The 19,705-nt window shown below is 42.5% G+C and overlaps 2 protein-coding genes across 3 annotated transcripts in view; one reads left to right on the forward strand and one right to left on the reverse strand.

The window, feature by feature from the left end:
* The window catches only part of TNFAIP1 (TNF alpha induced protein 1), a 71,531-nt gene extending 53,063 nt beyond the window's left edge, over positions 1–18,468 (reverse strand). Inside the window, exon 1 of the mRNA XM_078679299.1 lies at positions 18,368–18,468. The gene's annotated coding sequence lies outside the window, so the exon portion shown is untranslated. The remainder of the gene's footprint in view (positions 1–18,367) is intronic.
* A 127-nt stretch (positions 18,469–18,595) lies between these two features.
* IFT20 (intraflagellar transport 20) overlaps positions 18,596–19,705 on the forward strand; it is a 74,146-nt gene continuing 73,036 nt past the window's right edge. For both annotated transcript variants that reach the window (XM_078679301.1, XM_078679300.1), the window contains exon 1: positions 18,596–18,726. The gene's annotated coding sequence lies outside the window, so the exon portion shown is untranslated. The remainder of the gene's footprint in view (positions 18,727–19,705) is intronic.

The raw sequence follows: 19,705 nt of genomic DNA on the forward strand, positions 1-19,705 counted from the left end.
ACAATTTGCCTGTCCTGGCACTCTCTTAGAACTTACTGACACATTACTATGCTGGCTTTTGGCATCCCGACTGAGGTAAACTCCCAACTAACTTTCTGACACAAGAAATAGGCCCTAAATTGACAAGTCCTGTATAAGACGTGAATGTCAAACCAAAGACTTTTGACGTGCCTATACTGCACGGTCTGCGTGTGTGTCAATCTGCTAAAGTATATATTATACTCCGTGCTTAATTTGAGCCGATGGTTTTCAGTGCTTAGCCCCAGCACTTTGTTATCAACACCGGCACTTAAGACAGCTTGGCACATGGGGGTGCTGTTTGTCTAATTTTGTGATGAGCCCAACTACGGTTGTTTAATACTTCAATATATATTAAAATGACTAATACCTGCTATACAAATTGCTTTGGATTGCAGATATTGGTCATTTTCGATGTAAATAGATGTATGAAGTGATACACTTGTAGGATCTTGATGGTTAGTTGTGTTGGTAATATCACTGGCAGTGCTGGGAGGGGTTATGGGAGGTGCAAGCTGCAATAGCTTCCAGACAGGGCTCTGGCATTTTTTTTTTTTTTTACAAATTAAGCCCCGATTATACTGGATTCTTCCTAACCCTCACTTTTATTCCCATCTGCTGTACTCAATCTTGCTAGTAGGGAGTACAAAAAAAAACGTTTGTGATTCAATAAAAGTGATGCGCATATTATTAGCATCTGTGTTTGTTTACCTGTTACTACCTAAACCTTATTTTAGGCATTGTTCAGAAGGAACCTTGCACTTCATACTGAAAATAAGTATGGGGAAACAGTTTTTGTTTACCCATATTTGCAAAGCTTAGTTTAACGGCTTCTGAGCAATATGGCCATTGTAAAATAGAAAGGCATAAACTTAGTAGTTCTAACACAAATGGTCCGATATTCGCTCTGCTGTGTTTAGACTCCCACCCCCCACCCCTACCAACACCAACTGAGCACCATGAGATTAGCATGAAAACCAAACCACCCAACAGGAATACTATAGACACCTGAATGAAGCCAGGTTCAATTATTTTAAAATAGTAAGACATTTATCGCACATCTGCCTAGGAAGTAACAATACTGGTTTTCAGTCATTACTATCTTTAACAAAGAAGCCAATCAAGAGGACTTCATTTCCTATCATTGGGCGGACACAAGCAAGTGCATTGCCTGTTCGGGCATGTGATAAAATATAAGCATGTGCTTCACTCAGTGCCCAATGCTACCAATCCCCACAATCACACCCAGATCTAGACCACCTAGACTATTACATAGTATTCATACAACACATATAGCCAACCTCATACACATCTGACTACCTACCACACAACCTCCAACTACAGAACTCACATTCTAACTCATGTTCATCAATGCCTGCTCCACAGTATTCCTTGCATCAAACATCGCAGATTTCATCACTCATCACAAGCTTGACACCCTCTTCATCACAGAAACATAGTGGAACGAAGATATGAGGGTGAACTATCTAAGATGTCTTTCTTCTCAGATGCCAGAGCATCCATTGAGTGAACCACCCACATAATAAGGGTGGTAGCCTCACTGTCAACCATAAATCTTCCTGGTCTCTGCCCAAGGCAAGCCAGTAACACTCCACTCCATGGAGCTGATGACAACCAGTTTCCACTCCTGTTATCTGAAAATTAGACTGACAGCTTCCATCTAACCTACAGACCTCCTAGGCAGAGCAAGGACTTAATTCATTAATTGTCCAATCTTCTCACCATCTCATCCATCCAGCATACCCACAGCACGTTCTTGGGTGACTTTAACCTCCCAGACAACACAACCACGCACAAAATAAAAATACCACCCTAGAGGCACCCTATTCAACTTCGGTGATAGTGACACTGGCACTGTCAACGTAGTACATCATGTCAGACAACCAAGACCCTCCAAGGGTCACATCCTCCACATGGTCTTCTTAACATCACCAACAATTCAAAGCAAACCACTCAAACCACTGGACTGGACCGAATACTTGGTCATCCCCATGTCATAGCTCAGCATCCTCCCAACAAGCCAACCTCAACAAACGATAAAACAAAACTTCAGACCCTTCGTGATATTTCCATAGACAACCAAATGCTTCAACTTACCCTTCACCCTATGACCTCCACATTTAAAACCAACATCCTACTTCAACACTTTTTAGGAACACTTGATAAACATCCACAGCCCAACTACAACATGCACGGGCAAGCCAAAGCCTTTAGCCCCCTGGTACTCTTTAAGACTTGGCTGTCAAATGATCCATCCATAGATAGGAAAGAAAACCGTAAAAAATAGAGCTCCTGATGTTCCTATGAAACTGAAGTCCCTCCGTGCAGCACGCAGACAGCTCGTCACATCAGCCAAAGCAAAGTACTACACTAACACCATCAATGAAAAGCTTTTCAAGACACTCAACCACTGCATCAGCCCTCTGCTGGATTTACCTATTCTTCACTCCACAGAGGTGGTCATCTACATCTTCATCAGTGACAAAATGCAAAAGATCCAACAGCACATCAACACCACCAAGCCTGCGTCATCTCTTACTTCCGACCACCCCTACAATGGTCAGCCTTCAAAGCCCTAACTCTCACAGATTTAATTGACACACAACTCCCTCAAACACACTTGTTATGAAAAGGATGTCTTGCCTCAGTCCATAATCAAAGATCTCTCTTAGAGGATATTCTCTCACCCATATCACCACTGTCAATGCCTTCCTCCCTCAATGCATTTCCCTAGAACATCCAAAGACAGGCCAGATACTGCTTTACTGAAACATTCTAAGTGACACGATTTCACCCGATGGCCGTGTAAATAGGCCAGCGATTGAGTGCGTAATACCCCATACACTCTGATCCCTGAATGGGACAGTGATCACGGATCATTGCACATTGAATAAAAACGTCTTTCAGACTCCGAGATAAAAACATTTAAGAAAGTGCCTATCAATTTGGGCTTACATCATTTTGAATTCCCTTTTTGGATTGTGTGAACTATTTATTTGCCCTGAAGAAGCCCGCAAGGGTGAAACGCGTTGGCTGTTGCATATTTAATAAAGAATAAAAGGATCTACAAAACCATCTAGTGAAAGACTCACCATTTCGACCATCGCTGTCGTTCATCATCTGTAGGATATAAACCCTATGAATTATTGCTCTTGTAACAATGCCTCTCTCAGTTTGTGTTTTCATTTTGTATTTGAAACCATAGTAGGTGGCTGGTTTCGGGAGGTAGGCATCGATTGTTAGACATTACACAGAATATTTTTTGAATTATTTATAACTAACACTGGTAGTTGGTGCAGCAAGATATACCCTGCCGCCGTTCTTGTATGTAGTAGGCCAGATACTTCCACTTGTAAAGAAATTATAACAAGATCTTGATGACCTCTCCAACTACCGTCTCATGCCTCACCTACCATTCATTTGCAAGCATATTGAAAAAACAGTCTACATTCAACTGCAAGATTACTGCCATCTCCTGCATGACTACCAGTCCAGCTTCAGGACACGCTGCAGCAAGAAGACCTTTAACAGAGTATACCATGTCCTTTTGAACACAGATGAAGAAGACCTCTGCCTCCTGATAATGCTAGACCTTATTGACTGTCTTGGACAAAGTCAGCTATCCCACCCTCATACGTAACCCAGAGTGCTGAAAGCGATTCACTGGTAACGTCATTCACTAGCTCTCCTCCTATCTTTCCAACCAACACCAGTTTCTTCACATGGCAACTCCCAGTCCCAAAAATTCCTGATCCGCTTCAGAGTCTCAGATGGTTCCATACTGTCTACAGTCACCTTCAACCTCTACGTGGAGATGCTTGGAGTTCTAGTAACAAATGATTTCATCAACATTTACCAATTTTTACTATGCAGATAATATGCAACTCTACTTGAAAGTCTCCTTTGCTTCAGACAGCCAACACCTCAAACACTGCCTGTGCATGATCCAGACCTGGATGACCAGCACCAACCTGAAGCTCAACCCAACCAAGGCAGAATTCCTTTTATTTGCCAAGAACAAAAACGAGAAACAGTACAAATCTGCCTCAATCACATGAACAATGATGGCTTCCAACTCCAACTTTCACCGAATGCCAAGTCACTTGGATTCACCCTGAACAGCAACCTCACCCTCACGAAACATTAACAAAAAAACTAAGACTGCCTGAGACCAACTTTCTCTTCAAAGGAAAGAGAAACGATTACTTTGAGAAAGGGACTTCAGAACTGCTGTTCAAGCCCTCGTACTCTTACATTTGAACGGTGGTAATACCATGCTCCACAGCATCCCAGACTGCACACCAGCACCCCTTACTGGCATGCTACATACTGAAACATCTCATCCTGGGCCTTAAGAAATATGATCTCATCACCCTCATCCTGATGGAACTCCATTGGAAACTTCATTTACAAAGCCATCATGACTAGCACTCCCGCTCATCTTGCAGACACCCTCACCATCTCTGGTGGTTCACAACACATCTGCACAAAGATCAAGAAGGCTAAGACTGCAGACTAAGAATTTAGGAAAAAGTTGAAGATGGACTTATTTAAAGAGGGCTACATCACAAAGCAATACCATTCCACAACGCAGCCGCCTCTGCTCTCACTCATTGACTTTAGGATTGGCTAGGTTTGCGCTACACGAATACAATATACATACACACAAAGACAATTTCTGCTTATTGCAAATGTATAGATAGAGATCAAGTGTTCTGCCCCTCTTGCCAATACATAATGACTTAATATAATTCACAGGAGTTGTACATCACAAATTAAAATATCGTGTAATGTTATATGCATTTGGAAAGCATGCTACTATATGCAAGGGTATCCTGGTACTGAGCAGATGTGCGTACCTAGCCCTCCCTAAAGAACGCAGGTTAATTAAAAAGCCAAGTCTTCAGCTTCTTGCAGAATACAAAAAGAGAAGAGGAGTGTGTGATGTGGAGTAAGAGGCTGTTCCACGCTTTAGGAGCTGCTGTTCAAGACCTCATACTCTTGCATTTAGAGGGTGGCAACAGCTTTAGTTCTCTGAAGAACGGGCTCTATTTAAACTTATAAAGGTGTTCTGTGAATAAACTGCAAATCATGCAGATGTCTGTTGCCTGAATGCTACTGAACATCCCCAAATTTCTCTCAACAACCTAAGCCTTAAATGCGCTTGACTTGCTTCCCATCAAAATAAGCATCATTTTTAAAGCACTATGTACAATATTCAAAGGCCTAAATGGCACAGCTCCAGACCTTCTAAAGAAAAAACACAAATGGTATACTCCAGCCAGATCTCTATGGTGATCCAGGTATCGGATAAGCTTCCCCCATAAGCGAGGCGCCTGTGGAGGCAAAAGCTTTATAAAATGTACCGCTCAACATTGAAATTGTCTCTCTCATTCTGTAAAGTCTGATACAACATTCTGGGCTTTAGAAAGTCCTTAAAAATATGGCGTTACTGCAACTAACTAGGCCTCTATTTTTGTATTACAGGCAGCACCAAGACTCCTCCGAGCATATGAGCACTCTTCAAAACCTTTCATCATCATGTAAGAGGATGGCTGTCCTCCCGATCTGGTTCTGTTTATGGGTGGGATGTGTGCAAGTAGGGGTCCTGCAGAGCAGAGGTGTCTGGGTGGTTGGTGGAAGAAGATGGGACTGTTGAGGTAGGTGGGGCCAAAGTCATGAAGTGCCCTGAATGTGTGTGTAAGTAGTTTGGAATGAGCAAGTATCAAGAGCCAGCGGAGATCTTTGAGGTGTGGTGTGTTGTAAGGTCTGTGCGGGAGGTAATGTTGAGTCTGGCTAAATTCTGGTGAGCCACTTGGTGATCCTAGCATAGAGGTTGTTCCTGCAATCCAACTTGCTGGTGACTAGGGCATGAGTGACAGTTTTTTTAGTGTTGCTGTGGGGAAATTTGAAGATCTTCCTCTGCATCTTCAGTGTGTGCAAGCCGGATGCAGTGACAGCTTTGACTATTGCAGTCATGTCCAGCTTGTGGTTGATGGTTATTCTGAGGTTCAAGGTGCGAGTGCTGGGTGTGGGTCCAGGTTCAGATGGCCACCAGTTGAAGTCCGATGGTGAGGTATTCTTGCCGAATATCACTACTTCTGTCTTGTCAGTGTTAAGCTTGAGAAAGTTGGCATTCATGCTATTAGCGACGTCTATTATGCATGTTATCCATGAGGGAAGGAATCAATTGGGTGTCCTCTGCATATGAGAGGATGAATTGTGAGAGGACGACGCTGGCTAGTGGGATCATGTATGCATTGAAGAGGGTGGGGCTAGGCCTTAAGGCACTGTGCTGATGAGCATGTCCGCTTCCGAGGAGTAAAGTGCCAGGCTGATAGCTTGTGTTCTATCGGTTAAGAAAGAATGAGCAGATCCAGCAAGGAGTGGGTCCTTGGACGCCAATCTTGTGCAGGTGCCAGATGAGGATGGAGCGTGAGACCGTGTCAAATGCTGGCAAGATGTCCAGGAGAACGAGGACTACCATATCTCCTCTGTCAAAGATCATGCAGATGTCATCCGTGGCAGTAATGAGTGTGGTGTCTATGCTGTCGTTTGGCCTTAACCGAGACTGGGTGGCATCAAGGAGCTGGGGGCTGCTGAGGTGGTCAGTCAGGCGTTGGTTGATTAGTTTCGGTAAGGTCTTTTCTGGATAGAGTAGGAAGGAAAGCAGTCTGTAAATGAAAAGTGTGGCTGTGTCAGCAGATGATTTCTTGAGCAGGAGTGTGATCGTAGTATATTTCCAGATGTCCAGGAATATGGCCAAGTTGATGGAGCATTGAAGATGGGTGTAAGTGCTACACTGATAGGTAGAAGTCCTTTGGTGAAGGCATGGTGGGGTCAAGGTTCAGCTGTGGACCCCGAATGGATGGTCTTCAGGGTAGCAGTGACTTTGACAGTGGTGATGGCAGACCACTAGGTTGGGGTTCATTCTTTGGCCATGATGGTAAGTGTAATGGCGACAGGGTCCAGTTGAGGGACAAAGTAGACATATATGGAAGTGATTTTGTTGCAAAAGAATTCTGAGAACTTCTTGCAAAGGTCTTGTCAGAGGGTGATGTTGCTGGAGACAGTATGAGGCATTGTAAAATATTTGATGATGGTGAAAATGTCCATGCTGCTGCTAGTAAATGTAAGATGTGTGCCCCTCAATGGGGAACGTCCCCTTAGGCACAACAATGCCCCACTGCTGCTAGTGACAGTGTTGATGCGATCTGCTAGAGCAGTGTGTTTGATGTTCCGTATCTGCTGGTGGTAGGTGCTTAGGGTGTATTTGAAGATGTCTTTATCTGCGGTGTCTTGGCCTGTTCTCCATTTCTGCTCAACTGTGGTTGGGCTCTTGCTGTTGGGTTGTGCCTTAGGGTAAGTCAGTGTATCGATGCATGTGGAGATCAGGCGGTTGAGGTTCTTGTTGGCTTTTGGCAAGTTGCTAGTGTGCTTGGTTCGGTGCGTAGAGAGGGTGGAAGCCCACTCCTCTACTGTGTGGCTATTTCTGATGCAGATAAGACTGTTCTGGTGTAGAATAATCAGAGAAACTAGCCACAATATACAAAACCCATACTTGCAACTGTTCAAGAATGTGTTTTTATCTACCTGTGTCAGCTTGCCAAACTGCAATTCCAGCTGTTTGGTCACCTCAGCAGGCAGGCTCTGGAAGTATGGAATTGAACAGAAGAGGCCAGAAAACGGGTTATGGAACTGATCATCATATTTATCGAATAAAACTTCAACCCAGAAACCAGGATACACCAAAAAGTAGGACTGAAAAGCCAAGGAAAAGAAAACTGTTACTTCCCAGAGGACATAAGCTTCACATCCAAAAAGAAAAAGGTCAGTTGCCTCTCAGTCAGGAAACATGGAATGGGATCGTTACACATGTAGATGTTCCAAACATCTCAAGAATGATCACAGGCGTAAAAAAAGTAATTAATATGCTGATAGAAGAGACTATTATGCTGCTCTGGAAAAACCGTAATGTTGTTGGCAGTGGAGGGAGTTCATCCAAGGATACATGAAAATCAGTCCCAGCATTGTCAAAGGCAGGAAAGCACAAGCACTTGCAGGCAACTACCATTTTGAATGGGATGGTAGCTCACCTGCAGGGTTAGTGGATGACAAACTATTTATTGCAATTTCCAATGATAGCCAGGTCAAACTCCTTCTGACTGACTGAAGGAGTGTTTGTGGACAATGCATCCTACTCTATGAACAGCTCAACATCACATACAAAAGCATAATACCTGGGCTGAAACTCACCTGCAGAGAAACAAACCCCATCTAAATGCCAGCTAATTCTTAAAATTACCTGAATAATGAGACCTACCTTTAATGGGAGAGTTTTACTTTTAGTGAGCAGTTACCACCCTCCATTTCTTCGGGTATCAGGTGTCTATTCACTACAAATATAAAACCTATAGAAGCAGAAAAGAATAAAAGGTTTCTGCACTGAAGGGCTTTTCTTTCGATTGTGTGATTCTCTGGTGATGATCACATTCCCTCACTCATCAATGTGTTATGGTGGGCTTCTACCGTGCCGTGAATCGTCCCTAAAAACTCTTTTATATTAAAAAGTTACCAAAATATTAGGAGGTCAAGGATCACTGGCATTTTGGATTCTGGTTGTCAATGGCTTTTAGAGGTTGTATGTGGAAAATAATTAACCCTTTGTGTGCGTCGGACGGCCTCTGGCCGTCCGATGTCACGCTGGGTGTGTGCGACGCCCAGTCATAAATCACCCGCACCGCGGCGGAATTTGCGCCGTGGTCAACGGGTTAAAGGAAGCCAAAATTAAAAGAGAGTGAAGGTGTAATGGAATCGTGGAATCATACTATAGCAAACACTGGTATATCAGGCTACTAGCTAGACCATACAACAAGCACTGGCAAAGCCAATAGGTCTCACATCTGTGAGCGCTGCTGGCTTTTTCAATGTGTTTTAGCCATGTTGTATAGTAGCACAGAAGCTGTGAAGTATGGGTGAATGTAAACAAAAAAAACGCTGTGATGCAGTTAGCAATGGACACATCCTAGCACTTTTAAAAAATAAATTCTTTTTAGCCATGTTACACAGCAACTGTGCTGCTATACAACATGGCTAAAACACATTGACAAAGCCAACGGCCTTGCATAGGCAAGACCCGATGGCTTTCATAATATATATATGTTTTTGCAGACTGATTCCCCTGATCAAGAAATAAAAATAAAGAAGTGATAATTGTGACTGGTATGAACTCGGAAACAGCAGTCAGCGATTCAAGCAAAAAAGTAAAGTTAAGTAGAATTATCTACATATATTTAGTAATATGCCAAATGAATGCCTAAATAAACCACGATCTGGACATGACTAGATGTGTATTGAATACAAACACGACCCTCTCCTACCAACAAATATAACGGGCCCTGGCACATGAAAATAATATTAGAGAGATCCTCCCTAACAAAGCAGGCCCTCTGCACTGCTAAAGCATTAAGTTAAATGTACGGCAGGCCACTGTAATGCTATACAAAATGTGCACGTCTAATCCACCTCTCACACCGACAGAACGTGCATTTCCTTGCCACCCTGTTTAAGGGTTGAAGTCGAGCCAAAGCAGCGCACCTGAAGGAACAAACAAAACCTTTCAAGCTACGAGGAAGCATGCTTGATGAATTTTAATCTTTATAATGGTTTAAAAACAAAAAGAAGAAGGACTGGAGGTTGGAGGGATCGCAAAAAATAAAACAGGAGGTAGGCAGGCGACGACTAGGAGTATGCAAGGACAGGGTAGCAACCAGAAGCAACACAGGAAGAATAAAGAAAATAATGCCCGAGTTACAGCACAAGCAGTGGATGGCAGGCAGGCGGACACTAATCAAACTAAACTAAACTAATCAGTGCTTGGTCCATTCGCCAAAGAAAACAGTACACAACGTCGGTAAGCACTGACTAATTTAGAGACGGCAACCAAGGGTGACAGTGAAGCCAACGTACAGAAAGCAATGGCCCATTTACAAGTCCTTATTGTAAAGAATTTACCACATGAGCTGGCGGCAGGTGAGACCTAATCATAAGTTACTGCTATCTGACGCAAGTCTTGAGGTCACTGCTGTAGGCAAGCTGGACGATAGTGGCAAACCATATTCACCACAACATTGATGTAATTCAGGGTGTACTTTGAAAGTAACCCAAACAGTCCAAATATCCCTGAAATAGATTTAAACGTGGAGAAACAGATATGCGTTCTGTTTAGGTAAAATATTTTTCTGGTGTGTTTGCCGTTTTAAAAGGCGTGCACTCGGCCGGGGTAGTGGAGTGTTTTAAGAACCAGTTACATTACACCATGTCAGATTTTTTTTGATTTTTTAACAGGTCATGGAGTTAATTGCCGGCTGCAGAAATTTATATTGAATTTGCCCGTCACAAGTATTGCAGTCAATTATGCATGACACCGTACTATACTGATAGGGAAAAAAAACAGCGCACCTGTTCCCCCACTAAGTAAACGGCCCTCCATTACGGGTACGTGTGAGTCCATATTTAAGGTGAGAACCGAAAACTACAAATCTCCCAATTCAAAGTGCTCCTCACCTATTGTGTCACACATAACATGGGGTCTCTTGAAAGCAATAACCACACGTTCAACCCCTGCTTGAATTGATTTAGGCATTTATCTTTACTGTTCTACCGAATTATGTAATAATATAACGATGATGAAAAAGCTTTATTCGAGTTGTACACTCATAAAAGCACACACATGTAAATTTACACATTTTAAAAACTCTAGACATACATTGGCAATAAATTACAGATAAAATACACAGTACACACACATAAAATATTTGCCATTAATAATTAATATAAGCTTTCTCATAAAGTGCTGGAGCTAAATGCAAGTTAAAGTACAAAATCACCCGCTTTGTAGACCATAGCCAAATTGATACAGTCAAAAGCTCTTAACGTACATATTAGCAGCAGTTTACAGTTAAAATTCATAAATCTCTCCCGCTAGCAATACTAATTCATACCAGGAAAAAAGTGAGATTCAAAACATGTTAGGAGATAGAGCCCTCCGCCTTATGGACCAAGCCCACCCCAGGTATTTTGCCGTTCCTACTACAATGGGCAATTCAGTGGAGGAACAAATAATTCTCAGCCCCTCAACCCCACTTGAGACACCAAGGTTTCTACAAACAGGTACCAACCAGGATTTTCTCGGTTTTACATAGGCCACACACAATAATATAACCTAAACATCACCAACATGCATTTCTGTGCACTGCAAAGATGGAGTATCATACCTTCCGGGAGAGGTATACATCAGACAAAGCAACTTAGAGAACAAGCATTTGCAATGCAATAGGTCTCGCCTTACTGAAAGTTTCAGCTATTCGTGTAGCAAATGAGGTTTGTTAGATTTTACTTTGTTAAAAAATATCCGAGCAGTAGCAGAAGTAATAAAAGAAAAACCACGCAGCAAGAAAATTGTGCAGTATCACAGGCTGTTACTAGGTGTTTTTGTGGAGTTGTAAAGGGACCTCCATTAGCCATATAAGATAATGCGCTCTTACTTATGCTACTTCGGACATATTTTTTACCATAAAATGCAATCGGTCTCGTATTAGTTTGAGATAGAGCTATTGGCATTTTAAATTACAATGTTTTAACTATGTGTTATGGAGTGTATGTATGGGGTGTAGTGGAATGATGAGGATTGTACTGGATTGGTTAGTTGTGGAATTGTGTGGCGTGGAATTGTGTGGCGTGGATTGGATTTATGTAGTGGAATTATGCATGCAGCATGGCATACTGTGGAATTATGTGGATAGTAATGATCTTGTATTTAGTGTACTGGAATCATGTGGAGAAGGATTCTGTGTTATGGAGTGTAATTATGTAGAATAGTATTTTGTGGAGTGGTATGTAGTGGAGTTTAATTATGTGGTGCGTTGTTGAATTCTGTGGCATGCCGTGAAATTGTGTGGTGTGGATTGGATTTGTGTGATGTGGATTGTATATACTTGGTGTGTTGTGTATCTGTGTTGTTGAGTTATAGTGGAATAGTGGCGTGGAATAATGTGGTGTGGTGTTGAATTATGTGGTGTGGATTGGAAATTTGTAAAGTTGAATTGTGTGGCATGGAACTGTGTGGATAGCGTTGTGTTTTTGGTGACGAAAAATAACAAATAGGTAGGAGCTAAGCTTCAGATGCACGTGTTGGGGTGTTAAAAAAAAAAAAAAAAAAGAGAGAGCTTGAGTTATTGGTGTTGTAAATGTAAATATTTTACCTATGTGTTATGAGTTGGAGTGGATATATGGATGTGTAGTGGGATTTATGTGGGTTGGATTGTAATGGTTAGTTGAGGCACTGTGTGGCGTGGATTTGTGCAGAGGAATTATGTAGCATGGTGTGCAGTTGTATTATGTGAATAGTAATTTGGTGTTTTTTACTGTATTGGAATTGTGTGGAATGGCATTTTATTTTGTGGATTGTTATGTAATGGAGTTTAAATATGTGGTGTGCTGTTGAATTTTGTTATAGGACGTTGAAATCTGTGTTATAAATGTAATATATGTGGTGTGTAGTGGAATTGTGCTGTGGAGTGGAATAATGTGGTTTGGTGTTGAATTATATGGTGTGGAAAGGATTTGTGTGGAGTTGAATGGTGTGGCATGGAACAATGTGGTGTTGAGGGAATATATGTTGAATGGAATTATGTGGCATGAGTGGAGTGTATTTAGGTGGATTGTTATGTGGCATAGAGTGGATTTTTGTGGAGTGCATTTATGTAGTATTAATTAGCATGCAATTATGTGGAGTTGAATTATGTGATGCTGAGTGGAATTATGTAGATTGTAATTATGTTGTGTGGAATCGTGTGGCATTGTGTTGATTTATGTGGCGCCGAATGCTTGTTGTCTACCTACAGCAGTGCTGACTGAGTACATAAAAAAAGCCTTCGCTTTAAAAATGGTGTAAACATCACCCAAAAGCTTTAGAGAAACAGTGATAAGATTCCTACAATTTCTAGAAAGAAAGCTGCCCGGTCTAAAGTTCCTGAGTGAGCAGACTTTTTTTATGCACGTAAAGGAGGTGTTCTTTTGTAGAAACCTGAGGGTTATGGTTGTTTGCTTATTACAAATAGCCCAGATGTATTGGTTACATCTAATATACTCTGTTTACAGTCCTTGAGTTCCCTTGGATTTTGAATTATATTGTAGACGCTTTAGAAAATAAAGAGATTAGAAAAGGAACAGATTTACAAAAGCAGCACGCTATCTCATATTAAAGAAAGAAAAAAGGCCTTTGAAGATATCAAAAATATTTTTTATGATAGGCTGGTAGTGTTGTGATTATTGTGTAAATGTGTGTTTAAAACAATTTATGATTTTGACATAAATTCCACGCTGTATCATATTATAGTAACAGAAAAGCAGCACATTTCACAAAAACAGACATAGCCTTTGATTGCTGATCCATATCTTATTAGGGCTGTCTCCTTCCTGGAGCACCCATAAAAAAAGCTTGCAGTAGCAGTGTGAAAACTTAGCAATAAACACTACTTAAGAATAACAAAAGACTGGCTCCCACAGAGCAGTGACATTTGCATTTTCTAAAGCTTTGTGTTCTAGCAACTAAAATGTGCCCTAAAGAAAAACACTGCGTTTTGCATTAAAGCCAGATAACTGCATTAAGCGACAGTAAATAATGAAAGATTCAAGTGGCTGTTACTGCACATATAAGCATAACAAGATTGTTTATAAAGTGCCCGCCCTCCTCCTATGTCCGCAGGCACAGCACGTTTTGGACACTATGCATCTTTAATGCATTGCTAAACTCTCTCTGCAAGAATGGGGGAGGTCACTTCATACATAATCTGTCAACTAACAGGTAAGATTGTTTCACTGTTTAAGAAAAAATTGAAAATGCTTTGTAAAAATGCATTTCATGTCGGTACATGGAATGCATTTTTACAAAGTTTTTCATTTGTACTTAGAAAGTGAAACAGCAATCCTTCCTGTTAATTTATGTTTAGGAAAAATAAATCCTGTGGGGTGAACATGTATTCTGAAAGCACGCTGAATGTTGCTTTAACAGGATTACATATAAAGTGCCCTCCTTCCTCCTATGTCCGCAGAGACAGCGCACTTTGGACACAATGTGACTTTAATGTACTGCTAAACTGTCTCTGCGGACATAGGAAGATGGAGGGCAATTCATAAATAATCTTGTTCTTTGAAAAAAGTGCCACATTGCACCTTTTGTGGAAGTTGTTTTTAACATCTGAATGGATGCAAAACTCCTTTTTGAGAAAGAAAATGTGACTGTGGGGAAAAGTACATTTAATGTGGTTTTGGCAAAAAAAAGTGCTTTTCCACATTTAATCCTTCTCTGCCCTCATGCATTACTAAACACTCAGTTTACAACTCGCATTTCTACAGGGCAATTTAAACAAGTAGCAAGACGGTGGGATGTTGGTTCTAATTAAAGCTGGGTGGGGGGGGTGTCAATGTAAAACTAGCAGCAGACAGCATCGATTAATGAAGCAGGAGGGAGCCGAAGAGAAGGAGGGAGCCGAAGAGAAGGAGGGAGCCTCTGTCAGTAGTAAATTGTAAACAACCCGTTTCAGATTAAAAGGAAAGCATGTTGTGCGTGTGATAGGAGAAAGCCATTTTTGAAAACAGTGTCCACAGACCGTAAATAAAACATACTGAGTAACACCACAGTAAGAGCGCTAGTCCTCATGGGAGGTTACAAAGAGAGACAAGTAGGTACTAAGGATGGACTAGTAGGCCCAATGACGAATCAAAAGCCATAATTTCTAAAGGAATGGAAGAGGAGCTAATTGTAAAGATGGGTGGAACACAGGCGGAGCTTAATGCACATATACTGAATACTGCATGTCTCGAAGAGACAGCGCAAGCACTGCTCTAACCGACACCCAAACATAGAACAGTCTATTTACGTGGTTAGAGCATGCCTTGCAGCACAGTCCCATTGCACAGAATGGGAAACAGACTCAACTTGGAGACAGTTGTACATGGATCCCACTGGGGACAAGCCACTAACATGGAGGAGACAGAGATCTTAAGGCCCTGTGTGACGCCGTCTCATGGCTCACACAAAACCGGAAGCCATATTTGAAAGGAAGAAATTTGAAGCCGCTCAGCGAGCGTACTACATAGAACCAATGCATTTGTGATTGTACAGACAAATTATTAGGATAGTTTTTCATTTCCATACTAAAATTATGCAAAAGATAACATACATATAAAACGTATGTCTACGTGTTATTTTAGGTTATTAAAAAACTCAGTTTTGGATAAAAATTTGAAATATCGTGTCAATATACATGATATCTTTTAACAGTGTACTCTATTTTCATTATAGTTTTAACTCACTTCTGCTAGCAGTAAACGTAAACAATGTAATTCTATCATTGTTTTCAAAACATGTTCACGGAGTCAAATCACAGATGTTTTAGTGTCTGCGGGAATGATGGATGGTGAGACGAAGGGAAAAAACAAGATGGGAGGTGGGTGGGCGTAAGCAATGAGGAGGAGCAAGCGGGGACAGAATAGCAAACAGAAGCAACAGAGAAAGAGTAAAGAAAGCAGAAGAATTAAAAAATTACCAGATTCACAACACAAGCAGTGGATGAATAGCGGAAGGAAACTAATCGATCAAAATCAATCAGCACTTGGTTCAAGCTCTAAAGGAAAGAACAGGAAGTGACATCAACAAGCACTGGCTAATTAGAAACCAACAAATAAGACAGGCAATGAAGCCAACGAATAGTAAGCAATGGGTGGGCTCCAAGCCCCTATTTGTAAACAATACCCCTTGCAGCAATAGTGCATGTGCTGTCAGCAGGCGTTTCCTATAGAAGCCTCAATCACATTGGGCGGGTGGGGGCAGATTTGTCCGTTTTCTAGTAGAGAGCAAGAGTTCCCCCACTGCAGTTTGGGAAAGGTCGTTTCAAGGTGAGATACATTGTGTAAACTAAACAGGCTACCCTAGTACTAGTCTGCAGATGATTAACTCAGCAACTACAGGAACTCCAATAAAAGTCTGCTGGTGGTCCACCAAGCTGGTTTGGAACCACACAACAAAAGACGAGATACAGAATTAATAATTTCCGCTTAGATTGTTTTGCTAGAGAAATCGTTGTAAAACTAAGTTTCCAGCTCACCATTACTTCGGTGTTGGATTGCCAAAAGCTTCTCTGCAGAAAACTATGCACAATGTCTTCTGTAACGCATGACAGTGAACTGGCAGGAAACGGGTCAAGTCACACAATTCAATCAATTGCAAGAGTTTTCCCAACCAACCCAAAGTCACACAACCGGGATTCTCTGTGCCAAAATGTAAAAGAGCTTTCTTATAGAGCTTATATTCAAGATAGCACATGACTCGCCCGCTTATAACTGTTTTAAATGTATGTTGTTAATACAGGTCTAGAACAAATCTTTAAAAGCATTTGGCAAACAATATTGTAGTATTAGCCTAACAGTTTCTGCTGTTTACACAAAAAGGGAATAGGCGTGTGCATCACCTTTTCTGGAAAAGTGTTCTAATTTCCTTAAGTTTAAAAGACTGCCATGAAAGGAAACGGTTTCATGACAACTATAGGAATGAAAGAAGTAAACCGGCCAAAAACGAGGAGACAAAACCAAACTGCGAACAGGAGTAGCCATGTTCCATGTTTGCAGATATAAGTATAGAGCTTCGCCAAAAGCAATAGAGCAAGTCCAATAATTGTGAAAATCAGTGATGCGGGTCTAGACACGGCCAAAATCAGGAGAAAAGGATTCAGACACTAGTAAAGCCAGGATACAGGACTCGAGTTAGCACTGCCAAACCAAAGCAACTAACATAGGGACTGCCTACCTACACCAAGACAGGCACGCGCCCACACCAAAGACTAGGGGGCATATTATCAAGGGTAGGCGATAAACTTATCGCCGCTTTAGCGGCCGTTTATGGGCAAAAAGTTTATCGTGATATCAGCAAGGCCACGCTAGCGCGTGTTTTGCTGATTTTGCTCCAGTTTCCAGCACGCCTAACTTCACATCGCTAATGAGATGCAAAGTAGGCGTGTCTGTGGAAATAACATGGGTAAATATCGCAAAGGCAGCTTCGCGATATTTACAACACGGGGAAGCGATTATTTTAATCACGCTAAGCATGTCTTAAGCCATACCTAACATGGGAGGTGGATTCATGTGATACGACCACAGGGTCGTATCATCAAGCATATCGCCGTTTTACATGGGACATCGCTGGAAAACCAGCCATGTTCCATGGAAAAGGGTGATATCGCTGTACTATACATCGCCATGGCGCTAAGCGTTGTTAATACATCTCTAGCATGGCGAAATATTCCAGCGATAGAAAAAAATGCGGTACAAAGGTCAGCGATAATTATTGCTGCCTGTTCCCAATATATGCACCTAAGAACTCTAAACAAGAGGGAAAGAGAGACACCGTGATGCTTGCGTTTCTACTTAGGATCAAGGTCAGTGCCACAAATGGGGAGACTGCACATTGTACACCACTTGTGTGTGAAATGCGCAGTACACGGGCAGGAGGGGAGTATCCATCCCTGCTCTAGGAAGAGACACATTAGTGCAGGAAGCGGATTTTCAGAGGACAATCCCGCACAATACACGAGAGGGGGCCACTATTAATCTCTGTACCCTTTCAGCTTCGATGAGCCCCACCTGAGGGCCACCTCCTGGCATCCCATGCTACGGCTCGGACCAGAGTGCCTGCGTAGCCCCTGGACCACACACACACAGATACAGCAGAGAGAATGTTTTCACCTATGTTGAGCCCACTGCTTTTATTTATTTTATTTAATGCGATTTTCTATAGCGCGAACATTACCCGAAGGTGTCAGAGCGCTTTACATAAAAACCAGTTGCGATACATAAGGACATAGGATGACATGAGTTACATAAAACATACAAACGGAAAAAATTGCAAATGTACAAGTTGTAAAGTCACAAAAGGAAGAGATAGAAACAGATTTTTTTTTGCAAATGTATAAATCGTAGAGTCACACAAGGAAGAGATACACGCTTAGAGCCTGGACAAGCGATTACACTCAAAAGAGACTGTACCCGCTGTGCGGGGCCCCCAGAGACTGGCAACATCCACCTCTGGTGAACCCTAAACATATGGGCGGGGAGCACCGGACAACTCGGATGAGTGGCCAGATCCACTTATAGAGCTCAGGTTTCCCCCTCTGCTCTTCACACAGCCCCCCGCGCCTGACTCGATCCGGTGAGGTGGGGGCCCAGGGGAGGGGGGGGGGGTCCTATCTAACTTCGCAGGGGGGCGTAGTACCTGTCGGTCCTTCTCTAGACTCTCATCCCGATCGCATGAGCTCATTTCCTGCTTCTCGCTTCAGCATCAGCTTCAGGCGCCATGGACGTGGAGGGCGGACTACGGGGAAATAGTTATAGAGAGCGGACTATGAATCGTGGAAATAGAGGGCGGACGCGTGCTTCTGACACGGCACCTAAAAACCTGACCATTTTCCGCAATGCCGCCTCCTTAGAGTCCTTTCTCTCTGTTTTTTTTTTGCTTCCGTGTACGTCAGTCAGTTCTTGTGCCTTCGGAAGTGACGTCAGTAAACAAGCTGTCTCCGTGGCAGCGGCCTGAGCCGGACCGAAGTGGGAGCCGAGGAGCCGGCTCGGGAGCAGGTGAGATGAGGGGCAGGGGGGGCAGAGCTAGAGCTGCGGGAAGCGGGGGCACAGCCTTCTTATTAACGTGTACAATCGGACCATGCAAATACCCCACCCTAATGCTGCATTCGAAAGTGTCCGTTAAATCAGACATAGCGGCCACAAATGAGCTGTCATTCGGCGGGTTCCAGCATACCTGTCAGAATGGTGCTCTAAGAAATATAAGAGGGAGAGTGGAGGAAGAATAGTTCACTGGAGAGCCATATTGGTTTTAAAAAATCGTGACCTCATTCAAATGTATGGATGATGAATGTAAAGGAAAACATGTCGACAGCCCCATATGGGAATGAGCTGGCAAGCATGCTGTACAATATCAGGCAGTATGTTACGCTGGTCTCATTATACTCACATTTTTAACAGCTCAAAAAAGTGTATCTAATTTGAGGGCTGTGGAGGCACTCGTTCTAAACGGGTTAAACATGTTAACATTTTATATCTTATCCCTCGGGTACCTTCGCGATAAATAAGGATGAATGGATTAGGGAAAAGATAAGAGTGCAAAGACGGGATCAAGCGAGTGTGCCACTAAACGGGTTAGGCTAACAGTTCGGGTGGCAAGAAGCAGGTAAGCGAAGCATTTTAGGATGGCAACTAACTGAGCAGGGGAAGAGACCAAGCAAAGGTACTATGACAGAGAAGAAGCATCAGGGTTGCAGTGCTTGGGGGGCAAGTACAAGGCTTTCGAAAGGAGGGGTGTGGTACCATGAATGAAGTATTGCAAGGACAAGGAACAGATGAGTGCGGCTAAAAGCAGGATTAGGGAAAGGGGTCAGGGAAGGCATCAGGAAGGCAGCGGTGACGTAAGTAAGGACATCAAGAAGCACACTAGAGTGGCGTGACCTCGGGTAAGGCGAAGACACTAGTGATCGCATAATTTCGGAGGCCTTAACAGTATGATTGTATGGGCAGGGAAGAGCAGAATGAAGCAAGGGACCGT

This window comes from Lissotriton helveticus, chromosome 3_1 (assembly GCF_964261635.1).
Source record: "Lissotriton helveticus chromosome 3_1, aLisHel1.1, whole genome shotgun sequence".
In the NCBI taxonomy this organism is placed as follows: Eukaryota; Metazoa; Chordata; class Amphibia; order Caudata; family Salamandridae; genus Lissotriton; species Lissotriton helveticus.